This window comes from Anguilla anguilla, chromosome 9, assembly GCF_013347855.1.
Source record: "Anguilla anguilla isolate fAngAng1 chromosome 9, fAngAng1.pri, whole genome shotgun sequence".
Classification (NCBI taxonomy): domain Eukaryota; kingdom Metazoa; phylum Chordata; class Actinopteri; order Anguilliformes; family Anguillidae; genus Anguilla; species Anguilla anguilla.
The window spans coordinates 47520593-47542645 of record NC_049209.1 but is presented as its reverse complement, the minus strand read 5'-3'; the positions used below and the strand labels follow the sequence as shown (position 1 = coordinate 47542645).

Below are 22053 nucleotides of genomic sequence, written 5' to 3'. Positions count from 1 at the left end.
AGCTCTTTCATTTTTCATTAGTTTGCCAATACTGACCTGCCACTGTTTCAGTTGCAATATTATGAAATGAATCATGTAATAGTTCTTATTACAGGATTCAACAAGTAACTCCTACAGTAACTATTATACTGTTCCCTGCTGAGCTACAATTCCTCACAGGTAAATAAAAACCAGGCGCTCAGCATCACATCTGAAGGGATGTATCTCTGATATCCAGATCAAAAATAACACACATCTGATCTGTGGTTGTTTTTTTTTTTATTTAAAAAAAGATTAATTTCTTTTTTTAACGATGAATGTTTGAAAAACTCTACTTGAGAACTGACATATTAGTGCTCGTATTAGCCGTATGTAGGCCTGATCCTGCGGTGCGGCTATCGACTCGCTGGCCTGGCCTGTGCGATTTATGCAGGCTTGCCGAAGGCCCCTGTATTAGCCAGGATGTCCTCCATTTCAGCCAAAAAAACAAAATGTTTTGTTCTCTATGGGATGCCTGTATATAATCCAGCCCTTTGGGGGAATAACTTGTGCTACTACGTGGTTACTGTGTGTCCCAAACGTCCCTCAGGTGCTGATTAGGTAGCCAGCATTAATCAGGATCAGAGGAATAACATGCATCGCGGGCCATGATCGTGAACCCGATCACCTTAGTCTGAGCCAGCAGCTGGTGTTCGGTTTAACGTTTGCCCTTAATTTGGTGACACGGTCACGGCGTCCCGTTCCTCATCGAAGGCGGCGAATTTTGGAAGCCGGACGGTCGTGCGGTTAAAGGACCGCACCATAATGGCATTGCGTGGCCAGGTGGGAGATGTGCATGTGTGAGAGAGTGAACCGTAGGCATGTGTGGAGACTGTTGAAGGCCAAAGTAGGAATAATTCTCACTGTGCAATCAGTAGCACTGAATCTGAGGTGCACTGTTGGGTTACAGTGAAAACTTTATGCAGAATGTCTTTTTCATTTCCCTAAAGTTGGGAAGCTGTCACCTCATTAGACATGTCGAAAAAGCTGAGGAGTTGCCGAGCTTCTGTGAAAATATTCCCCAGAAGTTATTCACTTATTCATGTAGGGGTTGAGGGGATACTTGTACTCAGAATAGTACAGTGGCAACCATGTTGTGATATGGTTATATCTTATGTCATCTGAAAAATCATTTTAGGTTAGTCATACTTCTATCATAACGTTACAGTATGTAGAATATACATATGTAACGTATATGTGTGTGTGTGTGTGTGTGTGCGTGTGCTCGGCATTTGAGCTAGAAAATACATTTTAAAATAATAATTGTTTCTTGAGCATATATAATGTGATTCTTCTGATACCATTTCAGATAATGCAGTTTCATCGTGTATGTCAATTTCAGAATGTAAAACGTTAACGGAAATTCATTTTGAATTCTCGGGGCAATTTAGCCTCTCCTCTATTTGCAAGTGCTTTTTTTCCATTCAGTGTTTTAGCTCGAGCAGCTGTCTTTGTGTCAAGTGCCGCGCGGTTTTTCTTCCCGAAAAACTTGCTTGAAACGAGTGTCATACGGAAGTTAGTTAGGATGTTTATACGGATTGCCTGAAAGAAGTTTCCACGGCGTTGCGTCAGGTCGAATGGCAGCAGACGATCTTACCGACAGATTTGACTGAAATCCCATTTTATAATGAGGGACTCAAGGGTGTGGGACAGGGCAGTACAGTGCACTGCATTCTTTTGGTGTGTGTGTGTGTGTGTGTGTGTGTGTGTGTGTGTGTTTATAGAACCACAGGGGTATATCCTCCACATACCCCAATAACTTGTGCAAGTTACATCGTGTGTTTTTATTAATTGCACAATAGTTAGACAACAGTAGACATCCGCCAACTATCTGTCAAGAAAACAACTTGGTTTCCTTTGTTGATACTCAGTTTTTGGGCAATGTAACACTGCATTTAAACTGGGCATGTGATTCTTTTAAAATGTGTTCATTTCTGTCTTGTGTACAGTATATGTCAGAGGTGTCTGTGTCTAATCCAAAAAGGGCCGGTGTGGGTGCACGTTTTTGTTTTAGCTCAACACTAAGACGCCTGATTCTAAGTAATGATGCCTTGATTGAAGACCACGATGAGTTAATTTGTTGAATCAGGTGTTGTTTTCTCAGGCAAAAGCAAAAGCCTGCAGCCACACCAGCCCTTTTCAGATAAGATTGGACACCTTCTGTGTATATCATTTAAATTGGCAAAGAGAACTTCCCTTTGTTCCACTGCTTTTAATAGGAATGACAAAACATCACCTCAATAAATTGACCTTATGAATGAATTGAGACTTCAGCCTATTTCAAAGACTTCTAGCTAAGCATCATACTTGGCTGTCTTGACCCAAGCACCCTAATCAGATCCCGTTTCTTCAAAAGACATTTCCGTGGATCGCATCTGTCCAGGAATTGGATTCTTTGCGATGATTGCAGGAATGACCTTCTCAAATATCTAATTAATCACCGGAGACAGGCATCAACCCTTCTCAGGATCTTCCAAAGAATAGAAGTCATTTATCATCTGAGGGCACACGAGGAAAACTGAGATATTTTGGTAAATAGAAAGTTGTCAGCCTGTGATAATTAGGGAAGAGGGGGGAAAATTTGATAGAGAGAGAGAGAGAGAAAGAGAGAGCCAGTCAGTAGGAGAGAGCCAGGCCGTCCTTGCTGAACAGCCTTGCCCCCTAGCAGAACTGCTGAGTGGATTTGCGCCGGGTTTGGATTAGCAGCTTGGCTTGTTCGACGACGAGTTCAGTGAGGGCACATTTAAAAATGAAAGTATGCGAAATAATTTAGACCAAACTGAATGCGTAGACCTAACCCCCTCCTGGCCCCCTCCCTCACCTCCGTTGTAAGGGCACATTTAAAAATGAAAGTATCCGAAATAATTTAGACCAAACTGAATGTGTGGACCCAACCCCACCTTCTCCCCCCTCCCTCAGCTCAATTGTAAAGGCCCATTTAAAAATGAAAGTAGGCGAAATAATTTAGACCAAACTGGATGTGTTAACTCTGCCTGTGGTAAACCCTGCAGAGGTCTGAATCTCAGAATGACAAAGCGGGACGGAAGCTGGGACCTCTGCAGTGACCGCGATGCGCCTCATCAGAGTAAACGCGGGGTTTTTAAGAGGCGGCGGTTCGGTGGAAGGTTCCGGCAGGGTGCGGAGCGGTCTGTGGAGCGGTCTGTTAAAGCGCGCGGCGCGGGGTCACGCTGTCCCCCGGGTACGGCGTGACTGCCGCAGTACGCTTTCCCCGAGGGCTCCGCGTTAGAGAGGGGGATGTTGCTGAGAGTCGGCTCGTTCCCTCGCCGCGTCTCAGGCTCGGCTGATTGGTTTGTGTCCCTCGGGATGGGGGCGGGGCTAACACAAACTGGGAGTCTATATACGAGGGGTGGCTATTAAATAATGAGACTAACGCTGTAATTCAATTTTAATGAAGAAAACTTACGTTTCAATTGCTTTCCCCTTCATTATTCCCCAGCATTAGTCTCATTATTTAATAACCACGCCTCATATATATTCTTTTCAATCTGCCATCAACCTTGATTTAAAATGGCATTGTACATACGGAGCCACCATTACATTCCTGTTCATGTTACTTTCTGCAAGAGTTTCAAGACTAGGCTTGATATGGTGTTAGATACTACTATCTAGTCCGTAGGTAATCAGAGCACTAATTTAGTCAGGAAAATGGCGAGCATTGTTGGGTTAAATGGCCTGTTCTCGTCATTAATGATATGTTATGTTATGTTATGATTGTCTCACATCTTTCAACTGCTGTGAAATTCAAGTAAGGTTCAAATCCCCAAGAAACCTTGCTTTGTCTCTCATAAGAGAAAGCTATTTATTTTTGTTTAAGTAATATTTGACGTAACACAAAAAATTACGAAAACTCAATAGACCTACTATATTTACATTGCATGTATAACAGGGTCCTGTTCAACTTAATATGTTAACTCCTTATTTGTCATGTTACTTTAATTTAAGTGAAGTTATTATTAATATTACATTATAGCCGACCCACAATGCTGTTGATTTCCCACAGGCAATTTCTATTCATCAAGAACAGCCACACACAACTTCACCTCATTATGCTCTCTCTTTGATTATTTTCTAATGCCACATTTATCAAGCGCATTCGTATATGATTAATAATGGCTTATGATGACTACCTTAACTGAGGTTTTATTGAAGTGGAAACAAAATGGATGAAATAATGACAGAAGCTATTAAGCCAGATGTGTGTGAATTATATTCCCAAGGTCTACATAAAGACACACACACACACACACAAAGCTCACAAGCTTTGGGGTCACAGCAGTCTTGGCAATCAACAGCACATTGCATTGAGCAAGTCCATCAGCCTGCATCATGCATTCCCATTGCACTTGTACAGCTGAGAACAAAGTACATTATTCATTCTTTACTTCATGTCCTTCTTCCAGGTTCGTCACCAGGGGAAAACATACAGGCCTCAAACCCTCGTCAGTTGATGAAGTCCAAAGGTGAGTTCGGCCAGCCAGCTATTTCACATTGATTTTATGTCATCACTGTCGATCGTCTGGAGTAAACATTATCAACGGACAAACGCTTTGAAATAACTCGCCGGTCTCGTGGGGACCACGGGGAAAAAAACGACCTGCTTATCCCCATGCAACAGAATGGACGGAATCTTGACAGCAGTGCATGCTGGGAGAAATGCACATGCATTTCCCCGTGCGACGAATATTAGTGTAAAACGCACCAAGCGAAGCCATTTTTAGACGATTGGAAAAAATCAATGCGGTCTAATGAGCACTGGTCCAAGGGAATAACAATTGTGGACACTGCCATTTTAGATAAAAGGTCAGCACTATTAAGTTGATCTCACACCAGAGTAGTGTAAGATGGTTCTGTGATAATGCTGATCAGCGTTCTAAGGAGTGGTGTTTTTATTTTATTTTTTTTACGACAACCGGTTTACCCATTTTTTTTCTTGCACCCATATGGAATGTTGTGTGCGTACTCAGAAAAGAATGCACACAAAAGTAGGTACTTTTTTTGACATTTCATTTGTTACTGTTCCACATTGTACTCATTGTGCTTTTTCACATTGGTGCATTTGTACCACCATACCCTGCTATTGTCTGCAGTATTGCTGAGTACATTATCTATCGATCCACTACAGCACTGTATTGCAATGGCCGATACTGTACCATCTACTGCACTGCTAGGTAGAATACTTTAATGTTACCTGTGCAAGAGAAAAATTGTTGTAAATTCACTTTTCATCACTACATAAACTGTTATATTATTTTTTAAATAGAAAGCCATTTCTTGTACTTTCACCTGATGCATATTACTTTATACTAATACTGTGAAAAGTATCAAGCACATTTATTCTTCAACAGGCAGGCCATGTATGCTTACTGTAAGAAAAATCTAGAAGCCTGTTCATCATTTGCTCCCAAAACGCTGATCTGGGAGGATGTTTTCGGTGGTTATTCAAAGGGCAGCAGTGACCTTATTGATGTCTTTATATCTTTTTCTTGACCGAGTCCTGGATGCAGACGGACTCTAAGAGGGAGATGCTACTCTTCTGGCTAGCAAAAGGTTTAATTTGAACCATCAGGAAGTCTGCAGGAAGAGACGCTAACAAAGCAGAAACTGCAAAATCGGTGCAATAGGCGTTCGCTCCGCCTCCACTAATGATAGCTCCTGAGTGCTAATGAGCACGCTGCGCTTCGTCATGTTCCTGTGTCAGTAACATTCTGTCTTCACAAAGCACTTATGAGGAGAGTGAAGGTTACTCAAGGCAGAGCTTTAGTCTGGGAGACAGAATGTACCGTTTGACAAAAGGCTGTTTGCATGGGCTGAAGCAACAGCCTTCATCTCACATTAACTGTAGGCTAGGAGCTCAGAGACGGCCTTGAGCGTGTAAGAATAAAGACGCCGGCCTATCTACCAGGCTGAATTTATCCCAAAGGTCAGTTCAACCAGAAAAACCCAAAATCTCCTGGCTGCATTGCGTATTAGTGCTTGTATGTAAAAACTCAGGCTTCTCAGAGAAATCACAATGTTTCACTTTGTGTAGACTTCAAGTCTCTTACATTATATAAGATTATATAATGCATGGGTCCTTAAAACGCTTAGCCTTTATGCTTGTATATTTTACCTTTTTTTTTTACACAGGATACACAGGCGCAGTGCCAGTGCTCTGTTTAAACATGCACTGGCAGAATGATTTCAGGACTTAGACTCAAGCTGTAAGACTTGTGTTGCAATGGTCTTTTTCACCCAGAACTAGTTTCTCCACAGTAAACTTTAATGTGCTAAAAACTCCTAGTTGAGCCATTACAGTAATTCATTACATAAATCCACCTCGACGCGCCTCAAAGATTTATCTACTTTTAAAATTCTGAAATGTGCCTTAAAACGGGGGGGAAACGATGAGGCTAATAAATAACGAGGTCCTTAAGGAAATAAAAGGACGCCGCAAATTAATATCGTCGGCGTTACCGCTCGGTCTGAAATTTAAAATGCGCCGTGTGCCTTAAGCGGCCTTTCGTTACCGCCAGGCAGGAGGAGGAACGTTCCCGCGGCCCGTCTGTCACGAGGCGGGCGCGGAGATGCCATCGCGCGCGTGCCCGAAATAACAGACGGCCCGGCTCGGAGAGAGAGAGAGAGAGAGAGAGAGAGAGAGAGAGACGCTGTCGGGATGCATTACGATGACAAAATAAACAGCAGGTGCGAAGCACAAAACTGATATAAATAACATAAAAATAAATGAAAAGAAAGGGACGGAAAAAAAAAAAAATCAAAACCCAGATGAATCTGTCTGCCGGTAATCCGTCAAGAGCGAGTCCCGTCACCTCGAAGCGAAACGACCTTAACGCTGTTAACGCTGAGCCGCGCTGCCTAAACTAGACATCGGCTCCTCCGCCTTGGGACTACCTGCATCCACCAGTCCGGCAGAGGTCGAAGCAGGATGCGGGTGCGCGTGCGTTCGCGTGTTTACGCGCTTCGACGCGCACCGACGCTCCAGCGCGCTAGCAAGCACCTGTTGGTGCCAGCGTTCGGCCTGTTATTGTCATACGAACCCGTGCAGCCGTGGTCCGCTAACGTCACGACCATCCACCGAGTATTTAGATGGCTCTCATTTGCCCCGAACGTTCATTAGTGGACCACTGGCATGACAGTTTGTGCAGCGCTTGCCAAGGAACAGCGGTGCCGATGGCTAACGGCTAGTCGGTCGGCAGCCCGTGAGAACCGCGCTGTTCGTTGGCTCGCTCGCTCGCGCACGCACGCACAAACGCACACCGATCGACCCCATAATTGACTGAAGGTAAATACTCTTACCGGTGAGCACCATGAGAGAAGAGGCAAATGAAGCCTAATTAGATCATTAACCACCGGTGCCCCTGTGAGATTCACGGCGTCTTGTCTTCATTCCGACGCGAATCGGTAAATCAATTGTTTACTCGGGGTCATTGATTGGGTGGGAAGTTCGGTCTCCTTTTCTTCCAGGGCTCAATCAACAGCTGGAAGGCGTCTAAAACTGACGGGACCATGGACATTCTGTTTCACTGCAAATCTTCACTTTTGAAGAGCACTGTTCATTGACAAAGTGTAAATCAACCAGGTGGTAAAAAAAAAAACTTGACCATAGTGTTGTTCTGACTACAGTTTACACCTGTAATGAATTTTGAATTCATGCACATTTTTGGTTTGGAATGTTTTACATGCGATTCTGTGTAAAACATTCCCAGTTGTAGGGTCCCTGTACATCTTGAACAATGATTTGGAGGCCAGACCCAAAATATGATAGTGGGTCAGAATACATGAGGTGTTGTGAGGTCCTCCCTATATATTTTTTTACCCTGTATGTTTAATAAATAAATAAATAAATAAATAGTTGGAAAGCTGCGGTTTGTGGCTGTTAAAAAAGAAACATTCTAAAATAGTTCCTAGCGTGCCGTTCTTCAGCAGCAACCTTACTGCAACATTGTAAAAACGTTGCGGGGGGTGCAAACGAGGTTATCCCCTGCGCTGCTGCGGGTGTCAGCGGACCACCCGTGCGGAAAGAGATCGCGCCTCGTTCTCCATCAGAGAAACGGGAAGGAGGCTGTCGTTTCCTTACGGCCGGGAAGTGCAGGCGTTACTCTTTTATGGGTCAGTTACCCATAATTCTCTGCGGTTTCTGAGGGCTTAGTTTCCCTTCGGCTGCCGGCTCAGTCTGTCCATCGACTCCGTCCCGCTCGAGCTCTCGAGAGTTAGCGTTCGTGCCAAAGACATGTTTCTTAAAACCACACCGGCTGTGTATTATGGGATGTCTCTCTTCCTCAGGAGTCCGCACAGTCGAAGTAGAGGACAACATGAGAGAGGACGGTCGTAAAGACAGCTTAATCGATGTGGATGTTGTGTTCTTTCGTTGCACCAACTTGCATTTCATTCAGTGTTTTTAATTTGGCTGCTGTGATTAAATCTATTATCCATTACCGGCCTTTTGTGTTCCTGTGTCATTATGTTTTAAAGTCTAGAGTAATATGGAGGATTTAATCCTAGGATTTAATCTCATGAAGTTAAAGGAACATTGTTTGTATAAAGTAATTGCTATTTTTTCCCCATTGGTCCTGCTGATAAATGGTATACCTTATACTCAAAATTCACATTTCACACATTGGACTGCTTAAGAGATGAAGTTAGCATGGCTTCCAGAAAGAGGCCTTCCCCTGGCTGGGCCTTCAGCAGACCATAATCACATAACTGGCCATCCAGTGCTCTGTTACCAAAATGAGGTTTCAGTAATTTCATCATTGAAGGGTTAATTCAATGTTACTGCATAAACTCTTTCACGGACATGATTTTTCTTTTTTAAAGATTCAATTGACAGTTGTGTAGTTCATTAGAAAGTAAAGATTAGACAACTTCAGGAAATGTAATGAATAAACAATTAGAATAAATTGTTGCTAATAATAATAATAATAATATTCAACAGATCAACAGGCTTCAGTCTTCAGGGCTGACAGATTATAAAGGGTGAACTGTTGCCTCTGCTACCACAGTGGAGGCTGGTGCTTCACTGTCCACTGAAGAAAATGAGATAGAGCAAGGTCAGAATGGGTCAGAGTATCTCACCAGATCTACAGTAAGCTTTTAATAAAGACCAACCAAAGTTCAGTTCTGCAATTTATAACCCTCTGGAGGGAACTGTGGACCTAGAGTAGAATTAAACTAGAATCCAGTGCTCTAACGCAAGCCTAAAATAATTCCAGCTAATTATTTTCTGACAAAATCTACAGTAAGCTTGTAATAAAGACCAGACAAAGCTCAGTTTTGGCAGTTTCTAATCCTCTGTAGGGGGTGAAAAAGGACCTACAATAGAATTAAAATAGGATCCAGCACTCTAATACAGTGCTAAGAAAATCTATTATTGTTATATCGGGGAAATGTAATTCAAGCAAATGCATGCTTATTCTGAGAGAACCCCTCCCCTTGGTTTTAACCTTTGTCTCAAAAAAAAAAAAAAGATTTTCTTGTGAAAACAAGATACTTCATTTTAATTATGCATGATTGTATGCCCAGAGGGGTGGGGGGGATGGAAGCCTTATCTTTGCAGACTGGCTTTTATTTCGCTTTTGCCTCTTTTAATATGAATCAAGAGATGTTAGCTTATTGGCGTCAGCTTCGTGAAACAATACACCTGTCTCCATGGAGATCCGAGGAATGACTTCCATGTGTCTCGGAATGAAGTCTTCTGGACCAATCTGGTGTAGTCTGTTACGTACAGGGTTGTTTTCAGGATTCACCCTAATGCTTATGAAATAACTGTCACTCCACTTAAAGAAGATGGAGTGGTTTTTTTTCCAGTTATTTATTCATTAATTATCAATCATGGCATTGTCTTCAGCGATTATGCATGATTATGAAACAGCCCTTCCATGAAACTTGTCCTTAATGCACCGTGTCTGGTTTCCTGCAGGCCTACATGCTCATGAGTACAGTAAAAAAGTATTTTCAGAATTATAGAAATTGTGGTACCTATCGAGTTTATAGGATCAAATGTCCTTTGTCACACATTTTGCAGGGTTAACTGTCATTTTCCCATGCAGTCATAGAGAGATAGCGTGATATAGTACATTGCTCTTAGAAGACTGTATATTATATTCCTATGTTGTGACCCTATATCACATCTTGAGTTATTGAGTAGTCATGCCAATGTAGTTTCTTCAGTGAAACATGTCTTTGCTACACCTTTAGGAAGAAAGAGGCAGGTATGAGAACGGCTGAAAGGTGTATCGGTGGAAGAATGGGGCTTGATAAAACAAAACAAGCTGAGCTATAATATTCGATTGATGGCTCACCGATTTAACCCGATCGTTGTGTTTTGCTGTGGGGAGTGGAATCTTTTCGATTGGTCGAAACAAGCCAGTGACTGAAAGATAATTGTTCCTCAGCCCATTGTGGTGTTCAAAAGCCCTCAGCCTCCCTTCTCCAGTAAAGGAAATGCTTGGATGAAAGAGGAGCAAGAAACAGACTGTTCAGGAACTGCAGATAATTTTTTGGATCCCTTTTTTTAGCATGAAGTTGGGGGTGTCTGTCAGTCAGTCAGGGAGCGCGACTGACATTTCCATAGTTAGCTGCTTAGCTTCAGACAAATGCGATCTGTCAGTCTCGAAGAGCGTTTGCCCTATGGGAGTGACCGTTGACAATTTTGTCTGCAGACGTTTCTTTTGTGAAAGCATTGTATGGCTGCCAGACGATGAGGTCACAGAATCACAGCGAATCCTGACCCTCTTCTCAACATCCATTACCTCCGCCGTTTGAAAACTTTTTCATAATTAAATACTTGAAAAATACTTTACAAAACGAAAACCACTAGCACACTTGGTACCAACTGTCTGCTGGCAGTTCTCTAAACCTTTTTTTTTTGAGTCCACAGACCTTTAACACAGAATAGTTTTGTCACATTAAAAAAGTTTTTGCATAGAGAAAAAAAAAAAGTTCTCTTTGCCCATCTGATTAATACAACCTGAAGAAAAACGCTGTATTTCAAACTGAGGGTTAATATGGGTTCATGAGTTGACTGAACAGTCACTGTTCTAGAATGAAAATTGCTACGGTAACCGCTGGAGTGCATCGTCTGTAATACCCACAAAAGGCAAAGAAGAAGAGCGGGCACGTGACAGCCAAAGGAGGTCAGGAGAGCGGTTAAGATAGGAACTCTGAGTGGAGCTGGAGAAAGCTGATTGGAAAAATGTGGGATAGATAGAAGTTTCTTTCCTTATTCTGGGGTGTCTAAGCAGAGGCTTGGCACCTGCCTCTTGCAGACATATTCTGTTAGTGCTTAGCACTCCACTGGATGTCCTGGGATTGCCCTTTTAAACCTTTAATCATTTTATTCTAATAAAGTGCAAGATTATTCACATCTTTGACGAGGGGAGAGGGAGGAATGAATGTTTTCTTGCGGAAAGAGTATACGAGCTCGCCGTTATTTATTTACCCTTTTCCAATAATGCACCGCGAGAGAAATGTGTCCTGCATTTCGGTCTGTCACTGTTAGAATTATTATTTCCACCCCCCCTCCCCTCCTCCCCCCCCAAGGGTTTTTTCACATTTCGCATTTCAGAGGATTTTTCCTGTATAAAAGATCATTCTGTGGGGTATTTTTGCACGGAACTTTGACACGCTCCATATCTCCGTGGGGACAGACTTCAGCTCCCTCCTCTAATTTATGTCAATTCTTCGACCCTTTGGCAGCTTGCTGAGTTCTCTTTGTTGTTTGATCTTCGCAGTCCTCGCTAATTGGGAATGAACTGGGCCACGACGATAGGCTATTTTGAGTAAAAATTTATAAAAACTTTCCTTTAATATCGGAATAAGTGCATCCTAAATAAATTATTTAAAAAACTGGAGAGAAATGCTCTCTGCTTATTTATTTGAACAACGTGATCCGAGACCTCAATACCAGATGTCGTTTGCTCTTGCAGTGCCAGAGCCTGGAAACCCTTCCGACAGAAAATATTTCGAGCGCCGAATGTCGACGCTCGGGAAGTGACTTTGATTGACGGTGACATAAAAGAAGGGGCTAAGATAAATTCAGCACAGAATTTTTTTTCCCTTTAACTTAACAACCAACCTAAAAAAAAAAAAGGAATTTGATTTTAGAGTTCAGAAACTGGGTTGAGCAAAAATGTCTAAAAATGTCAGTTGTGGTCACCAGAAGAAAACAGAGTCAGTGCAAAAGCATGTCATTGTTGTCGATGCATAAAAATATCCCTGCTAAGTCCCTGCTCTTGGTATACCAGTAAGTATCTGGAATATAAATTCAATATTATCCTGATACTTGAGTAACAATATGATACTATTTTCGATACACTAAGTATCATGATTTGTTACTGTACTGCTATGTTTTTATCAATCTGCATCTTATTTGGCTGCAGTAAAAAGTTTAAATGATGTGACTAAGCAGAAAAATATGGCAAAACTGATTACATCCGGTAATAAAAAGCCTTGCATCAATTAATTTCACTCAAACTTTCACTTGTGCAAATAAACACTGCAAGAAAATAAAACAGGCAACAACATAGGGCCTGTTCCGCAGCTTAAATCATTGTCAATAAATACATGATAATGCAAATACTTTTACATAGGAAAAAAATGGAAATAATATATACTGGCTTGCCACTTGACTAGAACAGGCAGAGAAGGACTAGAATGAGCATCTGCTTACTAGTTAGTAGTCTCTACAGTTTGAGATGTTATCTGGAATCATGCAGTAATGTTTCTGTTGCATTGTAATCTCATTTATGATGGGATGCCAGTGGTTGTTTTCCAGATATTGGTCTGGCGATCATGTGTTGCCAGGGAAACAGCACCTCTCTTGCTAATAACCTTTAATTGTGAACGCAAAACATCTGACAAAAAAAAGTCCACGCTCTTGTTTTCATTTTTTCACAAACGACCATGGTATAAATGGGACAATCCACAACAAGAAATGAATTTATATGTTATATGATTTTAATATACTCCACACAGGGTGGTTCTTCGCCTCGCCCTCAAAAATCATAATCATCACAAAGATTATTAAATGTCAGCTTAAATATACCTCGATAAAGTATTGATGCTTGGCGTCACTGTATCGATAGAGTATCACAGGAGAGAGTATCGCAGAACTACGCTCTATCGATTTTTTTCCCCCCGCTAGCTCTAGTGCTGTTCGTCCAAACAATGGCTGCAGCTGTTTACTTAACATCTAAGCTGATACAGTTTCATCAACAAATATCTGGCCCCATGTTTTATTCAGAGCGTTCGTCTGCCATATAAATGCTGAAATGTTATTCGGTCCTTGTTTCGATGTTATCATATTATGATGCATTGACCGCGGGCTTATTTTTCTCCCTACGGTTAACATGAGAAATATCAATGTAAACTAGGTACGCATACTACCAACAGATTCTTTAAAGGAGCAGAAGGCTTTAAAGGAAATAAAGAACAAGAAAGATGATTTGTTTATTCTGTTTTTTTGCAGGAATGCCACTCCTCAATTTCTACAACGGTAGACGTGTGAGAAGTAGAATATTCAATAAAAAAAAATGCAAACTGAAGTTAGACAGAGATGACTGACAAGGAAGGAAATACATTAAGAAAGTGATGCCTTCAGTCAGTGCTATCTCGCTGAATACATGAAAGCTTTTTTTTCATGCTGATGCATCGGGGGCCAATCATCAGAACATCAAAGGGCTGCGAGCACCATTTACATATTAATACAGACATGCGTGTTATACCTTATTATACCGCGGCGCGCAGGCTCGATTGCCCTGTAGTCCAGTGTAATATGTTTCTGAGTCGTGCCATTAGAGCCACTGTTACAGCATGGCGCCGATCGGCTGGAAGGTTAATTTCGGCCCAATCGGTAAATCAACTCGACGTATCGGTCTCGGGGTGATGGAAGCGTGTAGCACCTCCGCCAGTCATGAGGGAGCCAGGCTCAGCCCGGAGAGAACAGAACTGTACGGGTGGCCTGGACCGGTCAGGAGTCACACGGAGGGGAGACGGAAAGGCCGGCGGGCTAGCCTAGCGCTCAGCGCCTAGCGCCTAGCGCTCTCCCGTCACGGCTGAGAGCTGAGGGGTAGGCCAGGCTCCGGCGCGAGGCAGGCGCTCACTTAGCGCCGCGCCGCCTGGCGAGATTGGTTCTCACTCCGCCGGGGGCCCCCCGCGACTCCGCTAACAGCTGGGAACAGCCGCTGAGATGCGGCGGGCGCCGTACCGCGCACTCCGCTACAAACGCACTGGGACGACCGCGACGGGAGGGGGGGCGGGTCGCTGGAACGTTTTCAGAAAGAGAAGTGGCTTCCCCTATATGCGAACAGTATTTGGCATTTTGACTACTGAGAAAATACAGCTGCCACTCTACAACATTACATTACAGGCATTTAGCAGCTGCTCTTATTCAGGGCAACTTACACAACGTTTCTCATAGCATTTACATTGCATCATTTATACAGCTGGATATATACTGAAGCAATGCAGGTTAAGTACCTTGCTCAAGGGTACACTGGCAGTGGCCTACCTGGGAATTGAACCTGTGACCTTTAGGGTACAAGGCTAGCTCCTTACCCATTATACTACAACGCCGCCCTAAAACTGCTCATGCCAGTAGAGGGAAGGGGGCGGTTACTTATTTGCTATTTGCCGAGAGGGAAAAGAGACAAGGTTCATGGAAACTTTGATAAATCGCGTGGTTTGTTCCGTTGAGCGGTAAGGGCAAGAGGTCATATCTGGTGTGGCACCCGCTTGTCTTGTATCGGACGAGGTAGTACCTGCTGTCTCCCGCTGCGAACAGACAGGAGGTGAATTATTTCAGAGGTGTCTGAGCGTTTCTGTCCAAGTACATCGCAAGATGTGATTAAATATAGGACAATCACTCACCAGGAATTCTATACTTGGAAGAGGTCTTGACTCCTATCGATTTCGACAACAGTACGCTATAAATAACTTGGTCCAGGATGCGGAGGCATATTTTATTAATGAGTGCTGAACAAAAGAAACGGCGACATAAGCTAGAACGTTTTTAATTGAGCCAGTTAGACCGATGTATTAATGCAGTGGTTCAGCTTTGTTAACACACAATGTACAGTCGGCAGGGTTTAATGGTGTGTTGATTGACCACACATTACCAAAGCAAGAAAGCAAAATACTATTAAACCAGAATGTGACCCCAGGAGAAATGGGTTTTTTTTCCCTTAATGAAAGAGTTGTAATTTAGAAAATGCATTGTGCTGAATAAACTGTTTCTTCATTTTCATTATCGTTATATATAGGCAGTAGCTATAATATTGGTCTGGAAGGTGAGACATTGCTAGTAATTATAGTGTGGATAGAATGTTGGAATGTGTGTGCTTGTGTGTGCGTGCATATGTGTGTGTGTGTGTTTGTGTGTGTGTGCATACAGTGAGCTTCATATTGTCTGGGACAAAGACATATATATTTTTTCTTGATTTGACTCTGTACTTCACAGTTTCAGACTTCAGACTTTTTTAAAGGGAATTTTTATCTATTTTTAACCATGCAGAACTTATAGCACTTTTTATACATACACCCCCCCCCCCCCCCCCCCCCCCATTATGTTTGGGACAAATGGCTTTACAGGTGTTTCTGATTAATTGAGTGTGTTCAAGTTGCTTCCTTAGTGCAGGTATAAGAGAGCTTTCAGTATCTAGTTTTGATTCTAGGCTACCGATTGCCTCTGGAGTCTGTTATCAGTATCTGTCTACATGAGTACCAGACTTGTGCAAATGAAAGTCAAAGAAGCTATTATGAGGCTGGGGAATGAGAAGAAAAAAACAGACAGAGACAGACCAAACCTTAGGCTCACCAAAACCAACTGTTTGGAACATCATTAAGAAAACAGAGAGCACTGCTGAGATCTGTAATCCCAAAGGGCCTGGTAGACCAAGGAAGAACTCAACAGAGGATGATCAAATAATTCTCACCATAATGAAGAAAAGCAACCAAACACCTGTTCGACAGATCAGAAACAGTCTTCAGGAAGGTGGTGTGGGTGTGTCAGTGACAACTGTCCGCAGAAGACTTCACAGACAGAGTATAAACTACAGAGGCTAAAAACAGGATGGTCAGGTTGCAGTTTGCCAAGAAGTGCCTAAAAGAGCCCGCATAGATGTGTAAAAAGGTATTGTAGGCAGATGAGTTCAAATTTGACTTGTATTAATGTGATGGCAACAGAAAAGTGTAAAGGCCCTGTGATGGACTGGCTAACTGTCTAAGGTGCATTCCTACCGCTCGCCCAATGCATGCTGGGATAGGCTCCGGCACCTCCCACGACCCTGACCAGGAATAAGCAAGTATCGATAAAGGATGGATGGATATATGTGAATAAGAAATTTGATAAAGAAACCCCAACATAAAACCTCACCAGTGCTGTAAAGATATGCGGAGGTTTACGGTACAAACGCCTACGGGCAGTGAAACGACTCTTCCGAGATGGAAAAATCCCAGCGAATAACTGTATCCTGCATCATCAGGGAATGTTGAAGGCTTGGCACGACTCACTGCTGTGCTCATTAATACTGTTTTAATGAGTGTTACCTGGAGGAGGAAAAACACATTTGTCTCAATTCTGAGATGGTTTACAAGCCAACAGACAGTAAATGGTTTTCAGAACGGGGTGTTTATTTTAATATCCCACTCCATTTGTAATTGCAGAGAGAAAAAAAAAAAGAAATGTGTTTGCCACATCAGCATGCCAAGAATGGCTCTGTGACTCTTTTGAGTAATTGGAAAGAGACGTTCTAGCACGTTGACACCTTCAAAAAAAAAATTCCAAGGGAAATATGTTTCCTTATTTTTATTTTTAACCTCACACGTTTTGTTAGACTTTAAGTAAGCCTTACCTGAGGAAAACAAACATTTCCGAATGGATTATGCAGTGAAAGACTACAAAGCATTGTATAATTTGCTTTGTTAACTGACTGAGGTGCATGTTTTTTGGTAAGCTGAGCATTAGGTAAATTTTGCAGTATGTCCTATTAATACGTTACATTTATTCAAGTACATGTCTGCTTAAGTTGATAGTCCTCAAACTTGTTTTGTAACTCCAGTTTCCTTTATTAAACCCATACCCACAATGCATCTCTTTATGGAGCATGATGTTGAACTTACAGGCGATTCAAACTTGCAAAGCACTGAACAAAGATTTGCTGAATGGTACTGAAATAAGTATAGTAACTGTCTCAAAGTGCGGCAGAGCGTCTCTCAATTGCAGTTTTTTTCCAGCTGGCAAAAACCTTCCAACAAAACCTCTGTTGCATCTATGCAGTGTCAGTCCACTTCCCCTAGTGGCAGAATATATGGCCAGTAATAGCTGTGTATATTTTAAGAAATTGTTTGCTTTGTAATATTTTACACATACAAAGACATGTCGGTTCCAGGGTTCACGTGCAAAAGAGATGCCAGTCCCAATGTGACTACCCTGGTTAAATAAAGGTTATATAACTAAATAAATGCATAAATAAATAACATTGCATTGCATTATAGGCATTCAGCAGACACTCTTATCCAGAGCAACTTACAGAACTTTTACATGGCAGTACAAATGAAACACGTGAATAATTAGTAGAATTAGTACATATAAATTGTTTGGAATGTTTGGCTGTTGTGCACAATTTTTTAAGTAGAATCTGGCCACCAGGAAGCCATAGTTGAAGAACTGCCTGGTCTGCTGTGAACTGGGAGGTCCTATTTCGAGAGTTTTGCTTCCTGTTTTTCCTTCAGGTTCACAACCTTATGTCATGAAGCGTATTGTGTGTTGTAACCATATAATTGTGATGTATTTTAAACACTTTTAACACTGGTAAAAGTCATGCAGATTAATGGGAATTTTAAAGGAAACATTTGTTGGCAAAACAATTAAACAATGTAAAATAAATTAGCTCAGTGGCTGATGTGTTATTGTAATGATGATTTATTTGTGTACTCCTTGCGAATGCACACTTTTACCTGTGATACAATTTCTTATAATAACAATATAAATATTATTTTTCTGAACGACTTCAAAGTGACTTCACTGATTTAACTCCCCAGAGTATCTTACTTTTATGAGATGGCGGGGGGGTGGGGGGGGGGGGGGGGGGGCTGACAGAGCAGAACCACAGTACTAGCTCACTGACAGCACAGCGCCCAGAGATTCACACATTTGATGAATCCGGATGTAACAACAATAAAAGGGATTTCTTGTGATGAGCAGCTACCTGCACAACCGAAAGCATAGCACTACACTACCAGCTAGTCAAATAGTTTTGAGAATGAAAGAACTAACTCCATGTGAAGCACTGAATGGATTTTTTTGGAACAAGATGTGGAAGTGTTGCTACATTGCTACAGACCATTACAATCCTTTTAGTATTCTGAGTTAATGCATCTCAAGGTCTTGTCACAATAATTATTTGATATGGGATAGGCATTTCATGTTCTCTGGGTGCCAAACTCAATTTTTATATGTTCATTGAAGGCTAGTAACATTTGCTTAAAACTGAGAATTGAAAGCTTCTGTCTTTCTGTTATGGAAACAACAGTATGATACATACCCTGATACAAATTCTTTTACATGAAGATTTCATATCCACCACTGCCTGCTTCAGCCAATGAAATCTCCAAACTTTCAATTTAGATGCAACATCAGAGGAAGACATCAGAGGCAGATGTTTAAATGAGATGAGAAATTAAGATGCCTCTAAGTCTGTGGGGTTTGTACAGAACAGAGAAAGCTCCCTTCTTTTTAAATTCAAAGAACCTGAGTGAACCAGCAGAGGAATTCCTTTGTTGACCACATTTCTGTAAAAAATGTTCTACTCAACTCCAACTTAATCAAAGACTCATTTATTTCAAATCACATCAACTGCTAAATTATTTAAATCAGATTAAAATGATCAAACACCTCATTGTTCATGGGAACGAGATAATATTTTGTCCTCAATTATTTTAGCATGGTTGACTAAAATTACACAAATGTTCTGATTTGTGAACCATAGAAAAAAATATGTTAAATTAGCAAAACAACATGATGTAGTTTCTGTTTCAGGAAATGAGATGTCTATAGCACACATTAGTGGTGACCCAGGAGAATGTCATTAATAACTGGAATGAAAGCCACAAAATATCTGCTGTTTCTAGAAATGTTCACATCACTCTGTTTTATTTTAAAAGGAGTAAGCACACAAATCATAGTTTTATCATCATTGTTATGACAATGTTTCACAATGTCTTTTCCCTTGTATTGCATTACATTACCAGCTTTTGTTGTCATCTCTTGACAAGTATCAACTGAGATGGAAGTATCTAAGCTTGTGCCAATTATGAAAAATTGCTGTTACTGAACAGGACTGATGTGTTAATCTTAGGTCCAATGTCTCTAGTTAAACACTAGCATTTATTGTGTCTGCCAGAAGTTCCACTCCACCAATTTTCTCCTGCTTTTTATAAGCAAAAATATCAAATGTAGTGTCAAATCCAAAGTAAAAGTATAATGTACTTGTTATACCTATTGTCCATTCCAGTTTTAGTTTTCATCTGAACTTTGATCATCGTTTCTAAAGTGTAATGATTTCAAACTGTGATTAAGTGTGATGTTTCTCTGATACACAACTCATATACTACGCTAGATATGTAGTCGTGTGAGTGCAAATGCTTTTAATGGGGGAACCATTTCTGTTATGTACTCGTCATAGTGCATATTAAGTATCATTTTATCACAGAAAGTGCGGATAGGTGGGCAAAATACATGTGATAAAACAGCGTCAGCACTTAGCGGTGTAAATCCAGCATCCTCCACAATGGCTCATCCATTACTGTTAGCCTACCCATAGCTGCATGAATCATTTAAGGGAGAGGGTGGTGTGAAGCGTACTGTGCATTTCAGGCCTCAGATTGATCTGCATCTGGGCTGTGCGTCTGAGAGTTATGTGGTATTATTTGTGTCGTGAGGTCAGTGGGTTCACGGCAGTCGATTTTATAAACTTTACAGCATCTTTCCCTGACCGGACTCAAAAACTAATTTTGTTCAGGAGCACATTGAAGGTGCACAAAAATTATGGCTTTCTACAAAAGCATATTTCTGTTTTTGAACCTTTTTTTATAATGGCACGAATGGTGCTAGCATATACAAAACAAAAACTGAACATGGATCCTATGGAACTGAAGTACCATGGCACATAAAGCCAGTTCTGAGAGTGAGTTGAACAGTACTTTACTTTATATTCTTCTTCTATTCATCTATCTTTGCTTTTAGATGGCTAGCAGACACGCTGTGTGTTAGCATGGCTAGCTAGCCACAACTCTCACCATTAGTTTCTAGAGAGCAGCAGCTGTTACAGGTACTGGTTAACTGTCAGAAAAAGATGATTTCTGTGCCAATGTCAGTGACAGACAGTTCCCCAGATATAAGCAGAGGCTGGCATCATTACCCTTCAGTTTTAATGGATGGAAAAGCCTCTGGTGCCTAAAACCATAATGCTGTCGCTAGGGTGTTTCCTTAAATCCATGAAGCACAAGCTGATGGTAGCGATTCAGTTCCCGAAAGTATTATGCTTGTCTCATTGACTCTTGAAATGTTGCTGGCTATCTACCCAGTCAAGAGTGCTGATAAACTGTTTTACTTTAATTTATATAAAAGTTTCTGGCCAAAAGTAGGTTAATGCATCAAACCAAACATCTGTTTCCGGATTCAAAACTTCTTCACTTCTGTGTTTGGATGTTTAGTATGGTTGTTTAGTATACATTTTTTAGCACTGCCCACGGCGTCTTTTAAATGAGCTTCCCTCATGTTGATTTTGTGGCTAAATTGGCAGGGCGGATAGATTCCTCACATCGTATCCTGTGATAGTGTGAATTGGAGGGGACTTCCACACGGTACTGGAGCCAGAGTTAGGAACCTGGTCAATATTAACATGAAATGAATGGGAAACGACCATGGTTTTCAATCTGTGGCACGGTGCGAGCTGATTGGCTTAGACCCAGCGGTGTGATTTGGAATGTTTGCACGCGGAGAGAGTGCAAGGGAATGGGTGCTCTTCCGCGGCCGTGCTCCTGGTGTGCAGGTGCGAGCGGCAACGCGGAAAATCGACTGGCACAACTGCCCATTCCAAATTGGCCTGGGAAAATGAAATTAAAAAATAAAATAAAATAACAACCCACGCCTGTATTCCAGAATACCGTACACCTCTGAGAAGTGAGAGGACCGCCAGTCAAATAAGGGTGTCTACTGTTGAAATAATTTCATTCATCTTTTAGACATTGTTTATGTCTGGTTTAAGTCCAATCAATCCCCCTCCTCTCCCCTCGCCCAGGAAAATCGCAAACAGTGTACCGGGTAGCATAATCTAATCAGGCTCCTATGTGGGGCAACCAAACCTGCGTATTGCCCGTACGATGCACCACTTTCGGCCCTCCACCCCGAGACGCCTCGCGCTCGTCCGCGTTAATCCTCCTGGGGGGGAACGGGAGGGGAAAAAGGCGGGAAAAATGAGGAGGGCGCGATGGAGGAAACGGAGGCGCTGCGGGGCTGTCGGGAGGCGCTGCTACGGAGGAGACGACCTCTCCGTCACGCGTGCTGTCTGTGTGCTGACCCCCGCCCCCCCACCTCCGCCGTCCCCCCTCCTCGGAGCACGAACGGGTGCTTCACCTCGCGCGGAAACGTGATGGGGGGTTTTTCTCCCCCGGTCGGCCTGTTGCCTCTGGCCTGCCCCGGATGTGGCTGCCTGTGGGATGAAGTGGGAAAAATGTTTTGTTTGTTTCCTCGCTTTCCTTCCACGCGTCAGTTCTGGCCCCCAAGGGAAGAGTTTCATTCTCGCTCGCGCTGCTCGGATGAAGAACTCGTAGGGGTGCACAAGAGGAAAAAAAAAAAACAGGAAGAGAAGTACAAGAACGGCGAACTGAGGATTTATGTGCTCAATTACAACTAGCAGACTCATTGAATTATTTGCTCTTTCGTGACCTTACGTCAGTTCAAATAATGCAGTGTCGACTAGCAAAATTGTTTTTCCCCCCCCCAAACTACTCTGCATT

The 22053-nt window shown here is 42.1% G+C and overlaps 1 long non-coding RNA gene across 1 annotated transcript; it reads left to right on the top strand.

The window, feature by feature from the left end:
- The first annotated feature begins 4437 nt into the window (after positions 1-4437).
- On the top strand, positions 4438-8476 carry LOC118236653. The gene is made up of 2 exons (XR_004767059.1): positions 4438-4499; positions 8320-8476. It is a non-coding gene; the product is annotated as an uncharacterized LOC118236653 (long non-coding RNA).
- Positions 8477-22053: the final 13577 nt, after the last annotated feature.